Below are 12,943 nucleotides of genomic sequence, written 5' to 3'. Positions count from 1 at the left end.
TAATGTGTTTCTTACAGTGACTGCTTTCCAAAAAAATATGTGAACATCACTGCTTTAGAGATGCTAACATCTTTTATTTTTAAGTAAATATTTATTAGGTGCCTATTCTGTAATCTTATGGAGATTACAATGTAGGGGAGAGATTATGAGAGAGATGAAAGACAGGCAATAAACAAATACCGATACCCTTTTGGGTGCCCTACCTCTTTTTCTAGTCTGATGCCTCCAGTGGTACATTTGCTCTTCCTACTGATAGAGCTTGGGATAGACTCATCCGTTCTCCTGTCCTAGGATTATGCTTGGCCTTTGAACTGGCCTGTGCCCTGGCAGGTCATCTCTTAGGATGGATCGGTGCACAGAAGGGGCTGCTTTCAGCCACCATCTGCCTACTGCCTAGTTTTCCTTTTCCTCCTCTTTTTTTTTTTTTGAGATGGAGTCTCTCTCTGTAGCCCAGGCTAGAGTGAAGTGGTACGATCTTGGCTCACTGCAGCCTCCACCTCCCAGGTTCAAGTGATTCTCCTGCCTCAGTCTCCCGAGTAACTGGGATTACAGGCACACACCACCACACCTGGCTAATTTTGTATTTTTAGTAGAAATGGGGTTTCGCCATGTTGGTCAGGCTGGTCTTGAACCCCTGACCTCAAGTGATCCATCTGCCTCAGCCTCCCAAAGGGCTGGAATTACAGGTGTGAGCCACTGCACCCAGCCTCCTTTCCCTCTTTTAACTCTTCGTTGTTTATATCACTCACCCACCTTCTTGAAATAGCTCTTTTTTTTTTTTTTTAACTCTGTCTAAAGATAATCAGGCAAAATATCACATAAATGTACAATTCAAGGGCCTGAATGACGAAAACTACAGTATGCAAGAAGCTGGAAGAAATACTGAAAATTATATTTTCAACTTTCTTACTTTTAGATGAAGAAACTGAGATTCAAGAAGGCTGTGACTTGCTCAAGGTCAAAGTCATCCAGTAACAGATCTGACACTAAACCCTGGATCTTCAGACCCCATGTCCAGTAGTACTCTGTCATTCTGCCACACAGTCTATCAAAAAGAAATCTGTTCAACCTGTGGAAGCAGATTACGAATAAATAAATACATAAAAGAAATCTGACTTTAGAGAACACCAAGAATGCTTCCTTCTCAGGTTACTGAAGATGCATCATTATCCTGTGTTGTCATTCTATATCAATAACAGGCATGGAGAAAAATGATTGAGATATTTTCATGATGAAAGATTGAAGGAGCACCACTGAGATAAAAAAAAATTTAAGGCAGCCTTGCATTTAGTCTTAATAAATATCCAACCTAGGAACTGATTTTATTTATTAACCTTTTCATTCACTCAACCAACCAACACTTATTGAGCCCTACTATGAACCAGGCAGTTTCTGAGTGCCAGTGGTTTATTAGTGTTTGTTAGACAACCAGTCTCTGCCCTCAGGAAGTTTTATTACCATGATGGGGGGAGGTGGATGGGTATAGTAGACACAAAGATGCTCCACTCAGACCCCCCTTTAAGGAAGAACTTGTTGCCCAGCTATGGGGCGTGGTCAGCAGCAGACTCCAGCTGTCAGTTCCTTCAGGATCAACCTCAGTTGCGGGCTGCTATTTTGCCCTAGGTCATGCCCTTCCCAAGGCAACCCTCACCCAGTGGTTACACAAAGCAAGAGTCCTGGTCATTTCTACCCAATACGGACAACTCTGATGAGCAACATTTGCTCTTCAACTCCCTGCCAAATTGGCCAGTGCTTTGTCAAGCCTGTATCTCCATTCAACTTCACCCTCTGCTCCATTCTGCTTCTCCCATATCTTCCTTTCACAGGTGCTGAGCCTTAATAAATATCCTGCACCCCAGTATCTGCTTTCAGAGAACCCAACTTGCAACAGGGTGTGTGTGTATGTGTATGACTATTTTATATAAGGTGGTAAATGAAGACATTTTAAAAATAAAATGAGATTTGAGCATCTGAGCAGAGACCTGAAAAATGTCAGGAAGTAAGTCTTACAGATCTGAGGAAAGAACATTCCAGGCAGAGGGGCGAGTGAGTGCAAAGGCCCTGAGGCAGGGAGCATGTTTGGTAGATGTGAGGAACCACACAGGGCCATAGGGAGTTGGAGCAAAATGGAGAAAGGAGTTAGAACATGAGATGGAAAGGGCATGTAGTGTGGAATGGGGAATGTCACTGTCCCACCACGCAGGGCTTTGTAAGCTATGGTAAAGACCCGGTTTTTACTCAGAGATGAAAGGGTAGCTTCGGAGGGTTTTGAGCAGAGGATTGACACGATTCAACTTATACTTTAAGAGTTTCACTCTGGACAAAGGTGGAATCAGGAAGGTCTGGTGGGAGGCTATGGTGATAATTCAGTATGAAGTAAAGGTGGCTTAGATCCAAGTCAAAGAGCAGGTGGCGAGAATCAGAGGCTGAATATGTGTTGAAGGTAGAACCAGTATGGATTGGAAGTGAGGCATGAGAGAAAGAGAGCGTGGGTAACTTCAAAGGTTTTGGTCTCAAAAACGGAAAGGAAGGAGTTGCCATTTGCTGGATCAGGAGTTAAGTTTGGGACATGTTATGTTTGCAGATAGGATCTGTTATGTTCCTAATTAATATAACTTATTATCCAAAGGAGGAAAACTTTTAAGAATAGAAGAGGATGTGGCAAATAATTTCTGTGGTGTAAACCAGGATTATCCAGGGCCAACCAGAGCATATGACCCTGGGGTAACCCAGGACTCAGGAAAGGGCCCTGTAGCATGTGCTGGGAGAATGGGACTTACACTGGCACTCGGTCATTGGTGTTAGTAGGTGTATGGCCTGAATGTATATGTTTACCCAGAATTCACATGGTGAAATCTAACCCCCATGGTGATGGTTTTAAGAGGTGGAACCTTTGGGAGGTAATTAGGTCATAAGGGCTGGGCTCTCACGAATGGGATTAGTGCCCTTATGAAAGAGGCCTCAGGGAGCTTCTGAGCCCTTTTTTGCCTTTCTGCCATGGAAGGGTTCAGCAAGAGGCACCATCTATGAAGCAGAGAGCAGGCCTTCACCAGACACCAAATGTGCTGATGCTTTGCTCTTGGATTTCCCAGCCTCCAGAACTGGAGAAATAAATTTCTACTATTGATAGGCTGGGCTCGGTGGCTCACACCTGTAATTCCAGCACTTTGGGAGGCCGGGGCTGGCGGAACACCTGAGGTCAGGAGTACGAGACCAGCCTGGCCAACATGGTGAAACCCTGTCTCTACTAAAAAATACAAAAATTAGCCGGGCGTGGTGGCAGGCACTTTAACCCCAGCTACTTGGGAAGTAGAGGCAGGAGAATTGTTTGAACCCAGGAGGTGGAGGTTGCAGTGAGCCGAGATCTAGCCATCGCACTCCAGCCTGGGGGACAAGAGCGAGACTTCTCTCAGAAAAAAAAGGAAAAAAAATTTCTACTCTTTATAAATTATCCAGTCTAGGGTATTTTTAAATAGCTGCCCAGACAGTCTAAGAGGAAAATGTTTTTCTCTACTCACTTTGGTTCAATGGTCAGAGGCCTGAGAATTAAGTAACAATGAACCGATTAACAAAAGAAAGGACAAAGTTTATTTACACATATATGTGAGAATACTCAATAATGGGCAACTCCCTGAATACTAAAAGGTAAAAGGTTTTGGTTTTTTGTTTTTTACTTTTATTTTAAGTTCAGGGGTACAAGTACAGGTTTGATACATAAGTAAACGTGTGTCATGAGGGTTTGTTGTACAGATTATTTCATCACCCAGCCATTAAGCCCAGTACCTATTAGTAATTTTTCCTGATCCTCTCCCTCCTCACACCCTCCACCCTCCAATAGGGCCCAGTGTGTATTGTTGTTCTCCTCTGTGTGTCCATGTGTTCTCATCGTTTAGTTCCCACTTATAAGTGAGAACATGCAGTATTTGTTCCTGCGTTAGTTTGCTTAGGATAATGGTTTACAGGCTGCATCCACTTCCCTGCAAAGGACATGATCTCATTCTTTTTTATGGCTGCAGAGTGAAAGGTTTATATACCAATTTAACAGACAGGTGGAGTGGGGTTTGGACTCCATGGGAAAGTAGGGAAGGTTCGATCGGGCCTTGTGATGATAACGGATAGCTAAATTATCACTCGCTGATGCTGGGATGAGTCTTCTCACACTTCTCAAACTCCCTCAGAGAGGGGTCATAGAAGCTGTAATTCAGGAGGCTCTGCCTAAGTTTAGATAATGTTTCTCTCTGTGGCTGCTGATTGTGAAGACGTTTTGAGTTTAAAGTAATTTTCATACCATTTTGGTGGACTGTTAATTCCTTCCTTTCCCCCATTTAATACTTCCCCAGGTGTTTCACAAACAAGGAACTGGGTTTATTGCTGTGGAGAAAAGACACTGGTCGGGCCTTGTGAGGTAAGGATCTGCAAAGGGAAGGAACATACATCAGAACAAATATCATTAGCGCCAAAGACCTAACATAAGCACACTACACAGTATTTTGTCAAACCAATCTCCTAGTCTTGGGCATGAGGGGTATTTCTATGGAAACACAAAGAAAAACAAAGATTAATGGCGAGAGCAGATGATAGACGCAATTTTTGAGTCCACAGTTCAGCCAGTTGAGATGATTTCTAGACACTGGGCTTGAAGCATCATTAGATGGTGGAGTGAAGATAGCAGTGGCAATCTGACAGATTTCTCAGTTCACAGGTAACTATTTTTGTTGACGGTATAGACATTAGAGTCACAGTCATGGTTACTTCTCAGATCAGATCATGGAAGATGTGGGTGTTCTGGTGAATTTCCTCAGAGGCCCACACTGTTGTAGTGATGAGTCCTTTGAAGTTTATATCAAGTCACTCAACTTCAGTTTATAGGACTTTGGGCAAAGGAGAGCCACAAGAGAACCTAGACGCTCAGCAATCAGGTTTTAGGTCTCAACAACACCAAGTCAGGAAGGTGAGGGTAGGAATTGGAAATGTTAATTTGGAGCCTGATATTGAAGACAATTAGAAAAAATGAGAATTTGATAAAAATGTAGAAGACGGCAGAATTCGGTCAAATTTATAGGTAGATAATAAAACCTCAAAAGCAATGAACAAGACTAGAATATGATAATTCACAATGTTTGATGATAGTTTTCTATTGAAACATAAAATTTCTCTCAATCATTGTCCCTATTTTGATCAAAAATAATCAAAGTAAGATTATTCTTGTTTACAAGTCTAGTCTCATTAAGCTTGGCCTGATTATTTACATAAGTGCATCAAGAAGAGTAATTGAACTCAGAGACTTTTAAAGCTTGCTTTGCTGGAATTTTCTATACAGAATCACAGGTTGGACTTTTAAAAGCCTCTTGAGGCTAGGAAGTCAAGCCAGGAACTTCCTCTGAGACTTTGGCAATACCTATACATTTGGGTGAATGCTTCTCTTCTTGAGGTCCCCAAAATATCCTAAGCTTCTTGGACTTGCCAGGAGGTGACCTTATTTACTCTCTTGAGGACTGGAAACCCTATAAGTCAGATACCAGGATGGTTTTTCCAAGAGGACTTTGTAAGCACTGGCTCCATAAAGTCAACTTTAGTTTTTAAAACTGTCTGGTAGAAGGGGGAGGGGGTGGGAAGGAGGCTGGAGTTGAAAAACTACCTGTCGGGTCCTATGCTCACTACTTGGGGTGATAGGATCATGTGTACACCAAACCTCAGCGACATGCAAATTACCCAAGTAACAAATCCGCACATGTACCCTCTGAACCCAAAATAAAATTTTAAAAAACTGATCATATCTGATTCTATGCACTTCATTCTTAAATATGACATACTAGTCAAAGCCTTAGTTATACAGCCAATGTTTCTAATCATGCCTTCTTATAAGAAGAACAGGCCGGGCGCGGTGGCTCAAGCCTGTAACCCCAGCACTTTGGGAGGCCGAGACGGGTGGATCACAAGGTCAGGAGATCGAGACCATCCTGGCTAACCCGGTGAAACCCCGTCTCTACTAAAAAATACAAAAAACTAGCCGGGCGAGGTGGCGGGCGCCTGTAGTCCCAGCTACTCGGGAGGCTGAGGCAGGAGAATGGCGTGAACCCGGGAGGCGGAGCTTACAGTGAGCTGAGATCCGGCCACTGCACTCCAGCCTGGGTGACAGAGCGAGACCCCGTCTCAAAAAAAAAAAAAAAAAAAAAAAAAAAAAGAACAAATTCTTATTGAATGTATGCAAATAAGTATGAAAATAAGAGTACTCATTGAGAGTTAATGAATTCTAGAGGGATCAGGCTGAAAGAAAAGCAAAACTTTTCATTTTTGTTACAAACATTTAATCTATGAAATTGTTACAAGTATAGGTAACTTATGAGAAAAGAGTAAGAGGTTCCCTAAATCCAGAAAATGGAACGTTAAAGAAACAGAAATGTTCCAAACAAAAGCCATAATTATCTTTCATCAATTCATTTAGTCCCACATAACTAATTCTTGTTCTACGTGATCTTGGATTGGCAGTTTTATGAACCCATTAGCTTCTCCACTAGAGTTCTAGAAACCCTTACTCAATTAAGTGATATGATTTCAGTTATTTAAGCAATGCCATCAGAAGCCTGTGCCCCACAGTATCTGGCATGGTCCTCTTCATGGGTGTCTGAAATAGTCCCCTTTTGTTGAAGATGAAGCATTCTGGCCTGTAGTTGATGGCAAGAGCTTTTAGAAAAGCAATGACATAAAACAATTGTCTGTGGATGACAAAAGACTTAAAATGACCATGGTTAAAAATCCAATGAGAGTTCATTACAAAAATAATGCAATTGGAGAAGAGAATTTGTTTGTTTCGTGGCATACAACATTTAAAATAATAACTGAAGTTGCCACTGATAACATTATACTGTGGTTGTCTAATAGCAGGGATGACATTACCAGGACACATCATGTCCTGTGAGGGCATTGCCAAACTTCTAGAAATTTTGTATAACTTCTGAAATAGTTATAGTAATAATATTTACCCACATGAGTATAATTAGAGAAGGTTAAGCATCTCTTCTTCCCTGACAATGCTTTTCATGCAATTCAACATATCAAAAAAACCTAATTTTAAAAAATTGATCTCTTTTTATTATGTAAAATAACAGAGGCCTTCTGGAAAATCTCAAAGTGAATTGAGATTAAAATTTTATCTAGGATTTGAATTTGGGAAGGCAATATATCTAAGATGTAAAATGTCAAAATGTTTGAGAAGAAAAGGTAAATTTTTCATTCTACTTGATTAAGTAGGATGACAGATCACTGCAAAACAACAGACTTACCATATTTTCAGCGTACAATGGGTTTATCCAAATGTAATCTCATCGTAGTAAGTCAAGGAGCATACTAAGCGTGTTTTACCTTCACACTATCGTAAAGTCAAAAAATGGCATATTTAACTATCATAAGTTAGGAGCTGTACTTAGTTACCTATTTAATCAAAGTGATAAAGATTTCAAAGGTAAATATAGGAGGTAACATGATTGTAAGGAAAACCTTAGCTCTTTTAAAAATGAGATTTGATTCCCTTAAATAATTGAGGACATCATAAAGACTACATAGAAAATGATCCTGCTAAGGCATAGAATCTTTGTTTTATGAGTAGGTTACTTAAACGGTAAGAAAAACTTTTTACAGTATTTTATTAAGAGCAGACCAATAATCCAAGAAATTTTTGTCATTTTAAGAAAGATGGAAAATAAACTCTAATTTTGCTAATAGGTACTATTAATACTAAAGCTCATTTTATTTTATTTATTTGAGACAGAATCTTGCTCTATCACCCAGGCTGGAGTACAGTGGTGCAATCTAGGCTCACTGCAGCCTTGACGTCCTGGGCTCAAGCAATCCTCCTTTCTCAGCCTCTTGAGTAGCTAGGACTACAGGCATGCACCACCACACCCAACTAATTTTTATTTTTTAAGAGATAGGGTCTTGCTATTTTACCTGGGCTGGTCTTGAACTCCTGGACTCAAGTAGTGATTCTCTGGCCTCAGCCTCCCAAAGTGCTGGGATTACAGGCATGAACCACTATGCCCAGCCCCTTGTGTTTGTATCCCTTCACTGTTATTATTTTTAGTAGTTTAATTTACTTATATTGGTTATAATTAATTTTTATCATTAGTAACCTTCCTTTTATAGAGGAAACTAGACAGTAATGAAAAGTAGACAATTGTGAATTGTCTGCCATATTCCAAAATTCCATAGCAGGCTAGCAGTTTACGAATATATCATTTCATAATGCTTATATGCCTCTTCATAATACAGTTTTTCAGTATGACAAAAAAAAGTTTATTTACAGACCCAAGTATCTTTAGTCTCTTTGTAAAAATAAGAAATCAAGACTGGGTGCAGTGGCTCATGCCTGTGATCCCAGCACCTTGAGAGGCCAAGGCAGGCAAATCACTTGAGCCCAGGAGTTTGAGACCAGCATGGGCAATATGGTGAAACTCCATCTCTAAAAAAATACCAAAATTAGCCTTACATGGTGGCGCACGCCTGTAGTCCCAGCTACTTGACAGGCTGAGGTAGGAGGATCACTTGAGTCTGGGAGGTCGAGGCTGCAGTGACCCATGATGGTGCCCTGCAGTCCAGCCTGGACAACAGAGCAAGACTCTGTCTCAAGAAAAAAAAAAAAAAGAAAAGAAAAAGAAACTGAAAATATATAAACTTTGGTTTAATAATGAATGTTTCAGGAGATCCTTACTTAGAAATGATCTAGATTTTTAATGAATATCTATTCATTAGCACAACTCTAAAGTTGCAAGTCACCAAAATGGTTTTTGAAACTATCTTAAAGCATACATATTATAAAACATAACTGTTAAAAAGCCCATTCATAAAATTTTTATCCCACTTATATAAATGTGGGATAAAAATACAACTTAATAAATGTATTCTTAACAATTCTGTTTAGGTTGTTAATGAAAATTTTTTTTTCTTTCTTTCTTTTTTTTTTAGAGACAGGGTCTTGCTCTGTTACCCAGGCTGGAGTATAGTGGTGGGATCATGGCTCACTACAGCAAGCCTTGAACTCCTGGGCTCAAGTAATTCTCCCACCACAACCTCCTGAGTAGCTAGGACTACAGGCATGTACCACCATGCCTGGCTAATTTTTAAATTTTTTGTAGAGACAGGGTCTCACTTTGTTGCCCAGGCTGGTATTGAACTCCTGACTTCAAGTTGGAACTCCTCTTCCCAAGGTTCTGGGATTATAGGCATGAGCCGCCATGCCCAGCTAAATTTTTTTTTTTTTTTTTTTTGAGACAGGGTCTCACTCTGTCACCCAGGCAGAAGTGCAGTGGCGCTACCTCAGGTCATTGCAACCTCTACCTCCCTGGCTCAGGTATCCTCCCAGCTCAGCCTCCTGAGTAACTGGGACCACAGACACACAGCACTATGCCCAGCTAATTTTTGTATTTTTTGTAGAGATGCGGTTTCGCCATGCTACCCAGGCTGGTCTCAAACTCTTGGTCTGAAGTGCTCCACCAGCCTTGGCCTCCCAAACTGCTGGCATTACAGGCGTGCACGCCACTGTGCCCAGCCTGAAAATTTCTTAAGACATTAAACAAAGCTACCCATCATCTCAAGTTATTTTTCTGTTAACTTATTTTAGGCAATTATCAAAAAAATCAAAAAAGCAAATAACCTAAAATAAATAAAACTAAAATTTAAAAAGTTAAATACTTTTTTTCTGTGCTTCATATACAAGAAATAATGGATATCATGCAATTCATTTTTATTGCATCTTTACTTGTACAGTTGTTCTTTAGGTTAAGTTTATAGTTTTTAAATCTTAAACATCTGACAGATATAAGGTTATTTAACTGGTAAATCCAAGGCAAATAAAATGCACACTTGTTTCACGCTTAATGCTGATAACTTGGAAGACATACCACCTGTTTTTATTAAAGCAACAAATTCAATTTAGTCTTATTTACCAAAGATTTACCCAAATTACATGAACTTGAAAAACATTTGGGTTCGTTTCTATACTTTTGAAAGTTTTAGGAATATTTTAATTTATATAGCACATGTTTGTCTAAGCCAATTAGAACTGGTTTAAGGGATTTTAGAGATTAATTTGTCAATACCAATCAGAGATAGGAAAATATCACCTGTACATAACATACATATATACATACATACAAACTAGTGCAAATAGAGAACTGATGGCTTTCATCCTAAAATTTTTAGCCATCTATAACAATAGTCACAGCACCCAAGGTGGAAACACAGTAATACAAAATTCCCTGGTTTACAAGAGTTGGTTCCCGTCTTTACTCCCCTTTATACTTTTACCCAAATTGTATCTTTATTAGATGGAATATGTTGAGATTACCAGTTCAATATGAGGACTAAAACTTTCCACGGATATTTACAGGAAAGAGTTTAAGATTTTTTTTTTTTTTTTTTTGGTAATCTTATGGAGTTTGTGGACTAAAATTTAGGACTGAGTTTGTGGATTAAGGGACTGAGCACACATCAAGCGGTTGTGTGGGTGTCTCCATATCCCATCTGAGTGGATGAGACATCCATTCTATTTTCAATAAGTCTTTTTAGCCTCACATGATTGCTTTTGGGGTCCCTCAACCCCTCAAGAGACCCTGTTGAGGGAAGGAGACCTAAAGCTTGAGTGAATGTAAAGAGATGGGGGGCTGGAGTGGGAAAGAAAAGATCTGACAGGGGCAGACAGAGGGATGGAGGAGGTAGGGTCTTGAAGGGGACATGTCGAAGGAGCTGAAGGGAACACTCAAGGCAGTAAAAGGAGGAGGAAAGATGGTAAGAGAGAGGTTTTAGAGGAGCTAGTTTGGGGAGATCTTAAGTTTTCCGAAAGGGCCACTAAAGTCCCATGACTTTGTCCTTATTAAAGTCTCATCAACAAGAAAGGAAGTGGCCAAAGTTACCACCAAACGGAGTCACTTACGAAACGGAGTCACTCACGGGGCCCCAGCAGAGACCCAGGAGTCTGATGCTTAAGAAGGTTAACCTTTACCAGCTTGGTCAGAGGTCCGAGATCACTGCTGTCTCTAGATTAAGTAGGGAGTCCTAATCATTCCATCCTACGCTTGCTAAAAGTGTAGAGAGGAAACTTTGTTTACCCACTGATACGGGTTGTCTGTGTCCCCACCCAAATCCCATCTTGATTTGTAGCTCCCATAATTCCCATGTGTTGTGGGAGGGACCCAGCTGGAGATAATTGAATCATGGGGGCAGTTTCCCTCCTACTGTGCTCATGGTAGTGAATAAGTCTCGTGAGAGCTGATGGTTTTAATAAAGGGGAGCCCCTTTTTGCTTGGTTCTCATTCTCTTTTTGCCTTGCTGCCATGTAAGATGTGCCTTTCGTCTTCCACCATGATTGTGAGGCCTCCTCAGCCACGTGGAACTGTGAGTCCATTACACCTCTTTTTCTTTATAAATTAACCACTCTTAGGTATGTCTTTGTTAGCAGCGTGAAAACAGACTAATATACCCATTTAGGTGCAAAATGTTGGGAGCCTGAGAATTAACTTACAATAGACAGATTAGCAGGAGAAAATAAAATGCAATGTTTATTTACATGCACATGTGGGAGTACTCAGTAATGAGTAACTCCCTGAATAAGCAGATGTAAAGAATTTTATATCAACTTAAAAAGTGGGAGTACGGTTTGGGCTTCAATGGGAAAGTAGAGAAAGTTCTACTAGGCTTTTTTATGCTGACAGGTAGCTGAATTCTTACTTGCTGATGCTAGGGCCCATCTTCTCCCAATCAAGAAACTCCCTCAGAGGGGAATCACAGCAGCTGTAATTCTGTAGGCTCTGCTTAAGTTTAGATAATGTTTATTTTTGTAGTTACAGATTTCAGATGTTTCTAATTTTATACCACTTTGGAAGGCTGCTACTCTTTTCATTGGCTAACTTTATAAGTTGGGCAAATGACCGTTCTCTAACCAGAGGCAAGAGTTATGGGCCATAGAAGGTTTGCTCTGAGAGAAAAGTACCGCATATAGTTCAGAGCCCTACCACACGACTTGCAGGTAACTCGTATAACCTAAAGTGTGTCAGTTGAATTACCTTGCAAGTTGTAAACTAATCAACAAACTCAGAATTCAATTGGATATCATTTTAATACCATATAAGAGTTATGAAATCCTAAGAATAAGAAGAAATGTAGGAATCAGGCAAATTCAAAGTTCTTTAAAGGAACAAGGAAAACATTTACGCATCTTTGCCAAAGAGATGCAAAATCCAATCAAGTGATGTGAGTGGGGTAAACTCTTCTGAGATAATCAGAAGGATCTTGGTTTTGGGCTACTTGACCTATCCCTCTCCTGAAATTAAGGAGTAATTGACATAGCAACCACAAATAGAATTCATTTAGTTACCAAAGAACTCAGCCTCGTGGCCAAAATCTTTGGTGGTTGTGCAACCTCAAGCTGTAGTTACATGGGGAAAATTGTAGCCTGAGTGGGAAGTGCCTTACCCCAATAAGTTTTGAGAACAAAACTCACCGTATTTGTATTTTGGGGTTAAGGAGTTTATACATATTTGATGTTTTATAAACTTGTCATGTTTTAAGATGATTGAGTTATTCTAGCAACTGCTTTGTAAATCCATTTAAAAATACACAAATGCATAATTGATTCTGATGTGTGTAAATTTATATCCAGGTCTTAATTATTTAAGAGAACGTCATGTTCAACATATTATCAGTTTAATTGAACATATCAAATGTAAAAGAATTATTTAGTGCTCAGGAAGGTTTCATTTATTAAGTCAGATAATTATTTAATAAAATTAAATATGAAATAAATTTATAAGTGCAGTATAAAAGGTTCTAAAATATTTGATTTTGTTTATAAATAGGACGAAGTTTTAATCAAAGTTCTCTGTAGGCAGGATTCAGTGGCTCATACCTATAATCCCAGCACTTTGGGAGGCCGAGGTGGGTGAAACACTTG

At 39.8% G+C, this 12,943-nt stretch overlaps 1 long non-coding RNA gene across 1 annotated transcript in view; it reads left to right on the top strand.

Annotated features, from left to right (window-relative positions):
- LOC144336418 (uncharacterized) overlaps nucleotides 1-4,597 on the top strand; it is a 100,046-nt gene extending 95,449 nt beyond the window's left edge. The window contains exon 5 of the long non-coding RNA XR_013408199.1: nucleotides 4,341-4,597. This is a non-coding gene — a long non-coding RNA (uncharacterized LOC144336418). The remainder of the gene's footprint in view (nucleotides 1-4,340) is intronic.
- Nucleotides 4,598-12,943: the final 8,346 nt, after the last annotated feature.

This window comes from Macaca mulatta, chromosome 18 (assembly GCF_049350105.2).
Source record: "Macaca mulatta isolate MMU2019108-1 chromosome 18, T2T-MMU8v2.0, whole genome shotgun sequence".
NCBI lineage: Eukaryota > Metazoa > Chordata > Mammalia > Primates > Cercopithecidae > Macaca > Macaca mulatta.
Note: the sequence above shows the minus strand (reverse complement) of the source record. Positions and strands in the feature narration are given on the sequence as shown.